Source organism: Thermobia domestica, chromosome 5 (assembly GCF_964235325.1).
Source record: "Thermobia domestica chromosome 5, izTheDome1.hap1.1, whole genome shotgun sequence".
NCBI classification, from domain to species: domain Eukaryota; kingdom Metazoa; phylum Arthropoda; class Insecta; order Zygentoma; family Lepismatidae; genus Thermobia; species Thermobia domestica.
Window position 1 is genome coordinate 180096178 of NC_137458.1, and position 15044 is coordinate 180111221.

General features: G+C 39.2%; 1 protein-coding gene across 6 annotated transcripts in view; it reads left to right on the forward strand.

The window, feature by feature from the left end:
• The first annotated feature begins 326 nt into the window (after positions 1–326).
• The window catches only part of LOC145686307 (uncharacterized), a 1046376-nt gene continuing 1031658 nt past the window's right edge, over positions 327–15044 (forward strand). For 2 of the 6 annotated variants that reach the window (XM_081759454.1, XM_081759456.1), the window contains exon 1: positions 337–538. The gene's annotated coding sequence lies outside the window, so the exon portion shown is untranslated. Of the gene's footprint in view, positions 539–15044 lie in introns of all 6 variants that reach the window. The other 4 variants (XM_081759457.1, XM_081759458.1, XM_081759455.1 and 1 more) reach the window with 4 other exon arrangements.

A 15044-nucleotide genomic window follows, 5' to 3' on the forward strand; every position in this document is an offset into this window, starting at 1 on the left:
GTATACCGGTATAAGTGTTTAACGAATAATAACAGAATAAAAATATCAACAGAATATGTTGTGAAACCACAAAATGGTTTCCTATATCGAGATGGAGAGATAATAGTACGACAAAAACATTTTGTTTCCAACTACATGTATGTATATTTAGCTCTATTGTCTGATATCATCTCCCAACTATGAGAATATACATGCTTGGATATAGTATATTCAATAATTTGTAGAAATTTTATTAAGCGATACAAAACGTATTGTTTTATTTGATGAATGATACCAGAAGTTGTAGCGAAGTAACGCTATTCCCAATTGATTCAAGAACTACCGAGAAATGTGTTTTGTTGAAGATACGTAAACAAAGTTCAAATAGCAACTAGTCACAGTACTGATAAAAGGCTGTTTCAATGAAAGAGATAATAACAATCGAACTCATATGTTTGTGTTTCGTGCCAGCTAAGTTTTTGCTTGCGTGATCAGTCTTTATGGTATTGTAGAATACGTGTTTATTTCATATTAACATTAAAGGAGTCAAATTCACAAGGTAAGGAGTGCTCTTCATTATAATCTCACAATGCAATTATTCTTTTTTGATCTAGTACTGTAATTCTCAACACTGTTTGCTGTCCATCATTTCTTGAAACCTACATACTTCACACTGCTCCCCCCTGCCCTGCCGTCCTTTTGTCTGGCCCTTTTTGCGGTTTCAGATGAAGCATTGAATATTCAAATTCTCAGCAGTAACGAGAATAAGAATAATTCTCACTAACTTATATTCATTTTCAGCAAAACTTCTACGCAATATTGGAGTGTTTTATTATATTTTTTCTAGCTTTGTTCTTAGTGGAACCACAACTCTTACTTAATAGTTATTTTGTATTTTGTATTTCCATCAACACCGAGGTCATGAAGAAAATAGCTACTTTCTGTTTATACGATATTTAATTTAACACCTATTCCTTACAACACTCGTAATACTTGTAATTACGAATGCAGTTTATTTATATAACTAGTTCGGCCTCCTTCCTTGCTTTCGTGCGCCCAGGCTCCTCTGCAGGTCCGTTAACTTGAAGTTCGTCAGAAACCGATTCAAACAAAATTTATAACAAAATTTTGTGCACATTTTGTGCAGTTTCGTGCACCAAATCTCTACTTTTATGCACCATAAGAAACCTAAAATTTTTCATATTTAAATTTTTCAACGGTATGCCAGAACTGAGTTCGTCCAACCGGAAAATCAGAAAAACTTATATCTATTTCTAGACCGAGTTTTGAGCAGTTTTGTGCACCACTTCCCGAGTTTTGTGCAACTCAGATAACAAAGATATAGCCTCTTGAAAATATTGAGTACGCCAGACACTGGAGTTCGCCTAACACCAATTCCGGCCAAAGTAACATCAATCGTTAGCATTTATCTTGTGCAATTTTGTGTACCACTTTCCGAGTTTTGTACACCTCAAATAACAGAGATATAGCTCCTTAAAAATAGTGCGTATGCCAGGCCTGGAGTTCGCAAAACACCGATTCCGGCAAAACATACATCAATCATTAACATTTTCTTGTGCAATTTTGTGCACCACTTCCCCAGTTTTGTGCACCTCAAAAGTGCGTATGCCAGGATGCCAGGCCTGGAACTCGCATAACACCGATTACGACTAAAGTTACATCAATCGTTAGCATTTATTTTGAGCAATTTTGTGCACCACTTCCCGAGTTGTGTGCAAATTAAATAACAGAGATAAGGCTCCTTAAAAATAGTTCGTATGCCAGGCCTGGAGTTCGCATAACACCGACTCCGGCAAAAGTTACATCAACCGTTAACCTTTATTTTGTGCAATTTTGTGCACTACTCCCGAGTTTTGTACACCTCAAATACCAGAGATATTATTCCTTAAAAGTAGTGCGTATGCCAAGCCTGGAGTTCGAATAACACCAATTCCGGCAAAAGTTACATCAATCGTTAGCATTTATTTTGTGGAATTTGGTGAACGATCATCCAAGTTTAATACACATTAGGTAACTGGGATATAATCACATGAAAATAGTGCGTGTACCAATAGTCCAAGTGCGGACACCAAATCTTTTAGTATGTCAAATGTTAATACTCCTTCTGTAGAGTTTTGTGCACTATGTCCCGAGCTTTGTGCACCTCAGATGACCGAAATATAACCACTTGAAAATACTGCGTATACCAGTATCTCAAGTGCGTACAGCGTCGACCAAATCACTTGGTATGTCAAACTAGTACTCCTTCTGTAGAGTTTTGTGTACCATGTCCGTAGTTTGTGAAAGTCAGATACCCTAAATATAAATACTAGAAAATAGTGCGTACACCAATATCCCAATTGCGTACAGCGCCGACCAAATCTCTTAGTATGTCAACTGATAGCGCTTCTTCTAAAGAGTATTGTGCACCATGTCCCGAGTTTTGTGCACTTCAAATACCAGAAATGATATCAATTGACAATAGTGTGCATACAAATAGAACAAGTGCGTACAGCGCCGACCAAATTTCTTAGTACGTCATATGCTAGTACTACTTCTGCAGAGTTTTGTGCACCATGTCGCGAGTCCTGTGTACCTCAGATATCCTAAATATAACAACTTTAAAAAATGCGTATAACAATTGAACAAGTGCGTACAGCGCCAACCAAATCTTTTACTATGTAAAATGTTAGTACTTCTTCTGTAGAGTATTGTGCACCATGTCCCGAGTTTTGTGCACCTCGGATACGCGAAATATAACCCCTTGAAAACAGTGCGTATACCAATATCCCAAGCGCGTACAACGCTGTGCAAATCTCTTACTACTTTAAATCCTAGTACTTCTTCTGTAGAGTTTTGTGCATCATGTCCCCAGTTTTGTGCAACTCATATACATGAAATATAACCACTTGAAAATAGTGCGTATACCAATACCCCAAGTGCGTACGGCGCCTTCCAAACCTCTTACTATGTCAAATGTTAGTACTCGTTCTGTAGAGTTTTGAGCACCATGTCCGTAGTTTTGTGCAATTTAAAAAATTTTTGAGTTTTACGTCCCACGGTTATGCCGGTTAGGCTAAAGGAGACGGTGATGATGAGTGATGAATGAAATGGTGGAATGAAGAAAGTGGGAGGAAACGGGAGAACCCCGAGAAAACCCACGCACACGGTGTTTGTCCACCACAAAATTCACTTGGCGGGGGCTGGGATCGAACCCGGGACCCCAAGCACCAGAGGTGAACGCTCTACCACTGAGCCACCGCGGCCCTTTGTGCAATTTAGGTACCCGAAATAATAGGTTTACTTATTTGTAATATTGCGAATACCAATATCGAAGTGCGTACAACGCCGTCCAAATCTCTTACTATGTCTAATGCTAGTACTCCTTCTGTAGAGTTTTGTGCACCATATTCCGCGTTTTGTGCACCTCAGTTACCCGAAATATAACCACTTGAAAATAGTGCGTATACCAATATCCCAAGTGTGTACAGCCCCAACCAAATATCTTAACTTACTATGTCAAATGTTAGTACTGCTTCTGTACATTTTTGTGCACCATGTTCCAAGTTTTATGCAACTCAGATACCCGAAATATAACCACTTGAAAATAGTGGGTGCTCAAAAATCCCGAGTGCGTACAGCGCCACTCAAATCTCTTAGTATGTCATATGTTAGTACATTTTTGTTGAGTTTTGTGCGCCAATTGAAAATAGTGCTTATACCAATATCCCAAGTGCGTACAGAGCCGACCAAATCTCTTACTTAGTCAAATATTAGTACTCCTTCTGTAGAGTTTTGCGCATCATGTCCCACGTTTTGTGCAAATCAGATAACGGAAATATATCTACTTGAAAATAATGGGTATACCAATGACCTAAGTGTGCACCATTGTGGCCAAAGCAGGTGGTATATCAAATGTTAGTACTCACTTGCAGCGTGTTGTACCCGTGTGAAGTTAGACCAACCACCAACACTGAAACGACATTAACGTATCTCAAAATAATGCGCTATTTTACGTCTAATTAGTTGCCCTAATGCGAATTTTTGGGTTCCCAACGGATACCGGGAAATAGGATTCAAAATGTGCAAATCTAGCTTGATTTCGAGCTAGAACCGCCCTCCCCCGTGACAATGGTCTGATCGAAAAGATCAAACACCATAATTATGGGCTATTTATTGGCTAATTAGTTGCTCTATTCCCATTTTTTGTTCTCGTACTCTTTAGCGGGAAATGGAAATCAAAGTGGGCGAGTCTAGCTTGACATCAAGCTAGAACCCTCCATTCGCTCAGAATGGTCTGATCGACAAAATCCAAACGCGAGAATTATGGGCTATTTATCCGCTAATTGATGCTCTAGTTCCGATTTTTAGGCTGCTACCGTTTGGTAGGTATTCTTTATAAATTGTGGGATTTGGTTAAAGTTATAGCTATAATCCTAGGGTTATAATACTCCGATCAAAAGAATTAAAATGTAATTATGGGTTATTTGTGTGCTAATTAGTTGCTCTAATATCCATTTTTGTTCTATCGTTAGCAAGAAACCTCATGCAAGATTGGTATTGTTTTTTAGATAACGTGGGATGAAAATTTCAAAGTTGCAGTGAGAAAACATCGATGTTTATTAACTGAAAATGGATTTATTTGCATTCTCAGCAAATGTAAATACCGTATATATGTCTACTAGTAATTGCATGAATTCTCTTTTCATATGTTTATGTTTTTATGTTGGAAGTAAGTAGTGTATATATAGAATTTACATAGTGAGATATCATATTATTTTTTAAATAAGTACTAGCTGAACCTGCGTTCTCTACACAGCGCATCATTCGCATATGAGCATAAATCTCATTCCTCACAACATCTGTTCATGTCCCTTTACAGATACTAGTGAAAGACATATTGATTAATATACGCCAAGGGGTAGCATAAAGGGGAGATTTTTTTCGATTATTTTTTCTCAATATCTCGCACTGTTTGCAAGATTTTGAGCCTACTTCCGGTTGAAGTTTCTAATTCATGTATTCTTTCTTCTCGCATGCAGTATGTTGTCAGTTATATATGTTGTTCATTGGGCAAAACACTCCAAAAATAAAGGTTCATCTTAGACTGGAGCAATGGTTATCCTTCTTTTTCCATTATTATTTGGCCATGAAACAAACGCCTGAGACAAATACGACCCCAATATACAACTATATGGTGTTGGAATATATAACGTATAGGATATGATGCCTTAGTTTTTTTTATTAAATTTCAACGCTTCCAGTGTACCCTAATAAAATGTAATAAAGAAATAATAGTCATGTTTTTTAAAAATATTCAATTAGAACTGAACAATCTACGCAAAATTTCCAATCGATCAGTGAAAACGTCATCTTTCTAGAGCCTGTAGTTTCCGAGATCTCACTGTCGAAAGATTGACCACAAACATATAAACGTCCTCAGCATATAGTTTAAAAGAACTCGGAAGATGGAAGCACAATTCATATACATTGATTTTAGAGAAGGCTTATTAAAATACAAAGGCTTTGAACAATAACTTTATATCATAAACTTTAAGGAAAAGATATAGTTAACTAATTTAAGACTATTTAAAGTACAAATAATTAAAATGTTTGTCTCTGTTAAACGTGAAATCACACATAACCGTAAATGAAAGATTTGAAAGTTAAAGTTATAGGTTGGAGCTCAGGCGCTTTTTTCATACTTTTCCAGAGGTTTCGCCTCTGAAGCGCCACTTACCTAGAACGGTGATGATTTTCGTAGAAACCTTCCTGATCGTGGTCTTTTCTCCGCGTTTTTACAGGACACTGCTCATCAGACTTATCTCAGCCAAGGGTGTACAGTGTCACTGCATTAATAGGGGAACTGTCTTACCTGGACTACTATCCAAATGGGTAGTCCCACCTTGAGATCACTCACACATCTCATCATATATACACTAGTCTCGCTAGTCTTTTCTATCTGGGCAGTCGCCCAACGGACGGTCTTTACAGATGGCGAATTTACGCACGACATCTGGCAAACGTTGACAAACTTCCTGTATGTCCCATGAGGGCGAGGCCACGGCAGGGAGAGATTCTCTTACTTCCGTTGCATCTGTAGAATCCACGACCTCCGTTCGATCCAGATCACCTCAGTATAAAGACAGCTATGCTGCACGTGTGCAGCATTCACCACCAAAGAAAAAAACATCATCGCGATGACTATGGTACTGACACTATGGAAATAGGAGCTTCCGAAACATCAAATTTACATGTTCCAACCTTTTCTCTATTACTCTGTCATTACGACAGCAAGTTTTCCAATGAGAAGTTTGTCTCACTCCAACTTCGAAAATATCTACCACGTGCTGCTCTCAAAGAAGTAGTTCATACCTGGAATGGGTACATTCTCAAAACAGCGGACCCTGATCTTTATACCACAATTCGCAACAAGGTCCCAATAGATACTTTCGGGGCGAACGCCGAAATCACTCGTTTGTTGGATACATCACGCAAACAACCACCACGGCGGCCTTCACTTCTCTCTGTGGTTATCCGCGGAGTAGATCCGTCATACACAGACGATGAAATCCATGAGGAATTAAAACTCGATGGCTACTCTATTACTAAAGTACTTAGGATCCGTAACGACCATGGACCCACCTACATGTTCCGTATTCTTACTCCCCATCAGGAGACGATTGGCGATCTACTTGCGCATGGGGCATACATTTATAATCGAAAACACAGAGTTGAAGCATCGCGTTCACTAGCACCATTGCCCATACGCTGCGAGCGCTGTCAGGAATACAATACCCATACGACATCTGAATGTGAAAACAACTACAAGTGCGGCTATTGTGCTGGACCCCATTCAACACGCTCTGCATCAATTTACACCAGCCAGCGAAGTGCTCCTGACAACCATCCCACTTATAGTTACAAGTGTAAAGCCAAGCCGGAACCAACAACAGCCCATCCCGAGATAGTTGTACTACTACGTACGGCATCCGTTGTCCCTTCCACTCCGCCTACCACTGACACCCCTGTCACATTAAATCAATTGCTAACTTTTTCACTCTGGCATTCCAGAATATTCACCCCTTCATACGGCCACACATTTTACAGCAAATTACTCTTGCGGCCAAAACAACATTTCATATCAATTTCACAGCTACGTATTCTGGTAATACAGTACATTTTCATGCATCTCCAACCACTCATACCAGTTAATCATTCTTACATCATGGCTTTGAACTTTGTGTAGTTGAATATCAGATCATTTCCCACAAACAAACTCCTGATTGAAACTCTCCTTCTGGAGGAACGTATCAAGTCTTCCTGCTAATTGAAACATTCTTGACAAAAGCAACTCCATGTCGCATACCAGGCTACACTATACTCAGGGCAGGTAGTCAAATCCCAGCACAACGAGCAAATGGGGGCGTAGCAATTGATTTTTCTCCGCATCTCCCCTATCGTCAGCATCACTGTTCCATTAACCTGTTACCTGAATATCTCATCACCACTGTATATTTCAAATCTCTCAGCATCACGTTTGCAACCATTTACGTACGTCCTGGTAACCCTCTTCCGACTAAGTTTGCTCAGTATATCTCAAACACATACCGTCACTATATCATAATGTACGATTTCAATCTCCATAGTCGCTCACATCTGGATCGTGTCACTTTCGTAGCTTTTATAACCACAAGTACAACTGGAATCATACATCCTCTCCCAAAGCCTACTCGGCCTATCTCCAACACAACGCCTGACATTGTCATCACCTCCGCAAATCTCTCCACCCATAGCCTCCTTCATGTCCTTCAGACAATAGATAGCGACCATGCTCCTGTCCAATTTACGCTTCAACTACAAGCTACTTCATCACCTCGAACGCAGATGCCGTCACGTACATGTTACCGCTTCGATAAAGCAAACTGCACCCATTATCACAGTTACTTGACGCACCATACAGCACATCTTACATCACCCACTACCGAAGAGGAACTATATATACTACTATTGATTCTATTACCACTTCCATCCAGGAAGCCAGTAAACTTTATATTCCAACCAGTAAATGCACTCCATATCAGCCACGCCTACCACCACAATATCTGAATATGACAACCCGCTTACGTCAACTTTTCAGAGATTACATTTGCACCAGAAATCCCGAATCCTTACATCATCATAAACAATTGCAGCGCACAGTGCACAATTACATTAAAGCTTATAAATTACGATGCTGGGTCAAAACCTGCAATAGCCTAGCGAACACCAGTCATCCAACAAGATACTGGAAAAGATTCAACGCTTTATGCGGCAAGTCCAGCAACACTCCATACCCCATACTGATTGGGAACTCTGCTACTCCCACAGATACAGACACAGCAAATGTTTTGCCGATCACCCCCAGAAAATCTTCACACCCCCATTCTCTGAGGTCCGGCCACACATAACTGATCGAATAAACCCATCTACCCACTTTTTACAACCTAGTCATCTACATGTACTCAACCAAAATCAACCCATCACTGCACCCATAACAGTCACAGAGCTCAGTGATACCATACGGTACAAACGAAATACAGCACCAGGGTTGAGAACATCACATATCGCCCAATCCCAGGGTGTCCTTCTATCTTGCTACTTCTTCTTGCAAATATTTTCACCTTTATCCTGCGTACTGGATACTTTCCTATGTCCTGGAAGACTTCAAAAAGTCTTATGTTCCCAAAACCGCATAAACCACCTCACGAAATCTCTTCCTACAGACCGATTCAACTAACAACAACATTCAGCAAGATACTTGAACGTATTCTAGTAAAACGTATCCATAGTTACCTCACTCGTGGAACCATCCTACCTGTTACCCAAGCAGAATTCCGCCCTTCGTTTTCTATAAATGATCAGGTTTTACGCCTCAGCAGCCTCATCAACACACACTATAATTCAGTGAATTCATCATGTTTGGTTCTTTTCGATTTGGAAAAAGCTTTTGACAAAGTGCGGCATCTCGGAGTAATTCATAAACTCATTAGACTTCAGCTACCAGCCGAATACATACGTCTCATCTTTAACTTTCTCTCTGACCGCCTTACGTATGTTACCATTCGAATAGCCTGTCTCATCCGATTTTCTTATTATCAGGAGTCCCGCAAGGTTCCGTCCTTTCACTTCTCCTATACATTCTATTTGTAGCTAACATGCCACGCCTCCCAGATCACGTTCACGCCTTTCAGTACGCAGACGACACTGCTTTTCTTGCTCTTGGCACATCTATTCAACATATCAACCGTATCTTGCAACTCGCCATAGATGACTTCTGCCGCTGGTGTAGACACTGGAAACTTACAATTAATGCTACCAAGACACAGGCCACCATATTTCTCCTGAAGAGGAAAACATTTAAAGTACGCAGAAATAGACGTTGTCTCTCTCTCCATGTGGATCAGGTTCCGTTGCAAGCTACCAGGAAAGTAACTTACGTAGGCATCACTTCTGATACTCATCTTACATGGATGCAACATCTTAAAACAATTACGACAAAAGCTTATAATAGACTTAATTTACTAAAGCGTCTCGCCGGTACAACTTGTGGTCTCTCACAGCACACTATTCTAAACACTTGCAAGGTCTTCCTTCGCCCTACCTTAACGTATGGTTTTACAGCTTGGATCGCCGCTTCCGACAAATTCTACAATAAGCTACTTGTCCTTGAACGCCACGCTTTCCGCATAGCCTTTCGTATAAAATTGCCTAGCCCAACACGTGACTTATTCACCCGTATCTCCTTTCCAACGCTACAATATCACCTCGAAACCATCCGATTCTCCTACATCCGTAGTCGTTTGCAAGCTCACCATCCTCTTCTGTTTGACACAATGCATTACTTAGCACTACATCCCACGCCTTCACGACATGTACACACTCCATTATCCCTTCTTTTCACGCTATATCATTACACACTTCCACCCGATGATCCCACACTTTTACTTCTAGATTATTACACTATTCATATTCACCTTCCCCTCATTTTCCCATCATTTCACGCACAGTGGTTTCCCTTGTATACTAACTTGGGTTCCCACCGTCTTACATCATAGCCTAGAGTCCCCCTAGGCAAGAAGATAACATCATGCGCCTGTTAACATGAAATTCGTTGTGTTGTCTTGTGCATTGCACCTCACTCCATTCTTCATTTTCATCATCACCTAACTGCAGAATTGTATCTTAAACTACATATCGTTTCTATATTTTCTTATTTCATAATTTGCCTCTTTTTCTACGTACTATAGTTGTTTTTTATTATGTATACTATTTCCATCACTTTCTCAGTATATTGGGACGCGGTGGCACAGTGGTAGAGCGTTTACCTCCGGTGCTTGGGGTCTCTGGTTCGATTCCAGCTCACGCCGTGTGGACTTTGTGGTGGACAAACACCGTGCTCGTGGGTTTTCTCGGGGTTCTCCCGTTTCCTCCCACTTTCTTCATTCCACCATTTCATTCATTCCTCATAATCACCGTCTCCTTTAGCCTAACCGTCATGACTGTGGGACGTAAAACTGAAAGATCACTTTCTCAAAATTGAAAACCTCACTTTTCCGTTTCATTATTACTACTACTATTATTATTATTATTATTATTATTATTATTATTATTATTATTATTATTATTATTATTATTGTCATTTTTGTAATTCTTAACACCTAACGAATGTATGTCTTTCATTCATAGAATGTATTCATCACTGTATCAATATATGTCAACTGTAAACGTTCCTTCTCCAAGCCAAATGTTAAGGAAAGAAAAGTTCCTTAAGTCCAGCAACTCAACGAATAAAGATGTGTAATAAAGCACTTAGACCATCTCCCGACCTTTAAACCTCAGTCTTTTCACAGCACTTCCCTAAAACAGGGCGTAACCCTGTAAAAGGTAGCTAGCTTTTGCTAGCATGTAAAAAAAGCACTTTTAATTGCTATTGTAGCATTTTAATAGATAGATAGATAGATAGATAGATAGATACAGATATAGATATCACAAAATTTCAACTTTCTAGTGTGAGAAAACCTCTAACCTCATTTCCACCTTCTTACATGATTCATTTCAAAAAAAAAAAAAAAAAAACTTACCCATAAATTTATACCCTAACATCTCTACAAAATTATGATTTTGTACACCTGACTATTTCGGAGATCTAGGGAACGAGAAGGAAGGGATTCAGGCCCTTTCCTCAGACCGAGGGATCTCATTTCGTAAAGCGGTGTCTAATTCAGAAGGTACATATATGAAAAATTTTCAAGATCGTGCACCTAATACTTTAGGGAATCCAGAGTGAAAAAAAATTACATCATGTTTTTTCTTCTTTGTTTTCCTTAGTGGTACCATTTCAAAAAATCCCGTGTAATCTAGAGCATGAATGAATGGAGAATAAGTTCAATGTTTTACGTCTAATAACTTCAAAGACCAACAGAAAGACAATAAGTTCAAGCTCCATTCTCCCCTTGAAGCTCAAATTTCGCAAAATCACTTGGTGTGAATTGAAAATGCTTACGCAAATTATTCAAGGTTTTGCACTTAATAGGGTTAGAGATTTGGAGAACGGAAAGAATAAAGCCCTCTTTCCCATCCTTTTAGGAAGTCACAATTCAATATATATATATATATATAAGAAAAATATTTACACAGAATTTAATGGTTCTACTTTCAAAATTCTGCTGAACGACAAGAAAATAATCTTCCCTCCCTTACTTGGGAAGTTGCGTTTCGAAAATTCCCGTATAGTCTACAGCCCAGGGTGCAATGACAACAAAAGATTTTAAGGCTCTACGATGAGTAGTTTCGGAGATCTGTCGAGGGCAAAAATCATTGAAGCTTTTCCCTCGTTCTTAGCTTTAGAAATTGCATTTTCCAAAAAGCCTGTCCTATCTGCAATATAGACTAGAAGGAGAACATTCATAAATAATTTCAAAGTTCGCCTTATAACAGAGAGATTTGTTTAAGAATTACTCAGTGAATGAGCCATTTTATTTATATGTATCACCTTAAATGTCCGTTCTTCGCACGGGGAGAATGTGTTTCATGTTGGACATAAAAAGCGCCAAAACTGTCTCTAATGAACTTAGGAACCGCAAAAAATATTAATTCAACACTAATATCGGTCATTTTCAATTATTTGTATATGTCGCCATTCCGTCTTAGGAGTAGTAATGGGGACTGAATTCGGATTTAAACGGCATCGAAGTGTCACTGTTCATCTCACCGACCCCAAAAACTATGGATTCGGCACTAATATTGGTCATTTTCGCTCATTTTTACACATTTCCCCCTTGCGCAAATTGCACCATCAAAATGAAATGATATAAACCATCCGAGGCTTGAACCTCATCTATGTTGAAAATTTGATCGAGATCAGTATTAAACATAGTCTCTTTCCTTTTTATTTATATAATATAGACGGATAGATTTGAAAGTAAAGAAATGAGTCAAATGAATAAATAAGGAAGAGCAGTCCCCTCGGCGTTGTACCCAGGGGCGGACCAATTGCCAGGCAACCCGGGCAACTGCCCGGGGCGCCACAGTCAAGGGGTGCCAAAACGAGCCTCAAAAAGTAACGTGTTTTCTACTGAATGTTATAACGTGTTTTGTACTGAATTTTTGGTTTATATTCTTGTAAAGTAGCGTGAATTAAATCATCTTTTTCCATTCCACCACGGAAGAAAATTTCACATTACTAGGGGGCTGTATCGACAAATGGACATGGCATGTACAAGAGAGAGTGGAGGGGGAGTTAATATTGTTTATAGCGGGCCATTTTCTTTGTAAACTTTTCCCAGACAATGGATGTTATTGGCTTTTATATGTGTTACTCACATTTAAAGTGGTATTGGAGGGAGAACAGGCAGCACTTATTTTTGTTTTCTTAGAAACAATACCGCCGCACCAAGCTGTCGGCCTTTGTTGAAAGTAGTGTCTAGGAGATGTTATTCTATCGCTATGCACAGTTCTTGCGAAATCATTCATTTCGACCCAACATAATGACCTATTTGATCATGGCGGTGGCTCAGTGGTAGAGCGTTCACCTCTGGTGCTAGGGGTCTCGGGTTCAAAACCTGCTCCCGCTAAGTGAACTTTGTGGTGGACAAACACCGTGTGCGTGGGTTTCCTCGGGGTTCTCCCGTTTCCTCCCACTTTCTTCATTCCACCATTTCATTCATTACTCATCATCACCGTCTCCTTTAGCCTAACCGGCATAACCGTGGGACGTAAAACTCAAAAATTTCATTTCATTTTTCCTATTTGATCTGATACAGGATCAAAAACGAAGACTAAAATTCCCTGATGAAGAAATGTGCTGACCTAGAACAACATATTGAGGGTTTCCAACTTCAACAGGAACTATTGGTTTTACTCCTCCTACTACCAGATGACAATGCTAAAAGTATTCTTGAAGCAAGGTCGCCGATCCTGGGAGGCGTGGGGGTCCGGGCCTTTTAATGCTTATGTGGTCCCCATGTATTTTTATGATTATTTTTTATTGTTATATTTTTATGAATATAAAATATTTTGCATAATTTGAATTTAATTTGTCTTACAATCCTCATATATGCCTTCTTAGACACTTATTTGCAACCAAACACATCTAAATGCCCCCACCTCCGAAGTTACAAAGAGAACGGTGGCCTTGCTTTGAAGTATTAAAATATCGAAATCCAAACTTATAATTAGGAAATATCGAAATTTCTAATGACGGTAATTGGGAAATGGAGGATTGTAACGTACAAGAAGCATTGTTACAAAAAAAAAAATGAAATGAAATCTTTGAGTTTTACGTCTTACGGTTATGCCGGTTAGGCTAAAGGAGACGGCGATGATGAGTAATGAATGAAATGGTGGAATGAAGAAAGTGGGAGGAAACGGGAGAACCCCGAGAAAACCCACGCACACGGTGTTTGTCCACCACAAAGTTCACTTGGCAGAGGCTGGGATCGAACCCGGGACCCCAAGCATCAGAGGTGAACGCTCTACCACTGAGCCACCGCGGCCCCATGTTACAAAACTGTGTACAAAAAGAATACACATAAAATAAGAGAAGATGGGTTTATTTTTCTGCGAAAAAAGATGGTTCTTGAAGTGACAATCCCCACCCAAAAGTGTGAAAGTAGGCGCCAAGTGCACAGGAAAATGTAAACCGAGTCAAATGAAATTGCACACAGATATAGTAAACCTAAAATAAGGGAATACGATTCTTATTTTCCTTGACAAGTGGTTTGTGAAGCGCAGGTCCCTCCGAGTATATGACCACAAAATATCAAAACATTTAATTGAAGATATTTCAAAAGTATCTAAATCCACGCAGAATTGCAACGAAAATGGGCACAGAGACAGTACACAAAAAATCGAATACATACTTTTTAATTATATGCTGAAAAACGGTTAGTAGGGCACGAGCCCTCCCGAAAAAATGTGATAACGAGCGCGAAAATATTGGAGAGAGGAGGAAGAAAGCGAATGAAATAGGTATAGAGAAATTAGAAACATAAATTAAAGACGTGGTTTGTAGTGCAGCATACAGACTTTGGCCCTGACCGCTTTAATGAACTGTACTATAGAGTGTCCCACCCTTAGATTGCAGTACAGGAGTAAATGGCAATGCTTTTCCTTATGCCCATTGTTGCCAAACTTAGCCTGAATTTTAGAAATAGTTTCTTTTACTAGGTATGAATAAATTATTGTAGAACATTGTATTCTCTATCAAATAATCTGATTTTCTCACATCGAGAAGAATTTTCAAGTATTGAAATACATTGAAAGAGTGAAATCTTGCTAAAGGCAAATTCTGACGTCGCGTTAAATATATCACGTCATAAGTTCGGAACTCTAAGAGATACAACATTGAAACTTATACAGCTATTAACACCATATTTGGTGCCAATGTTGGAAAAGTCTGCATTCAAAAAAACTTTTTGAATTTTAAAATAAAAAATAAAATGTAAGACAAAGTGCGTATACTATTGCAATGCAATATCTAAAAAGTTGACTAGTGAGAAACTTTTTTATTTTTCAGGTCAGAT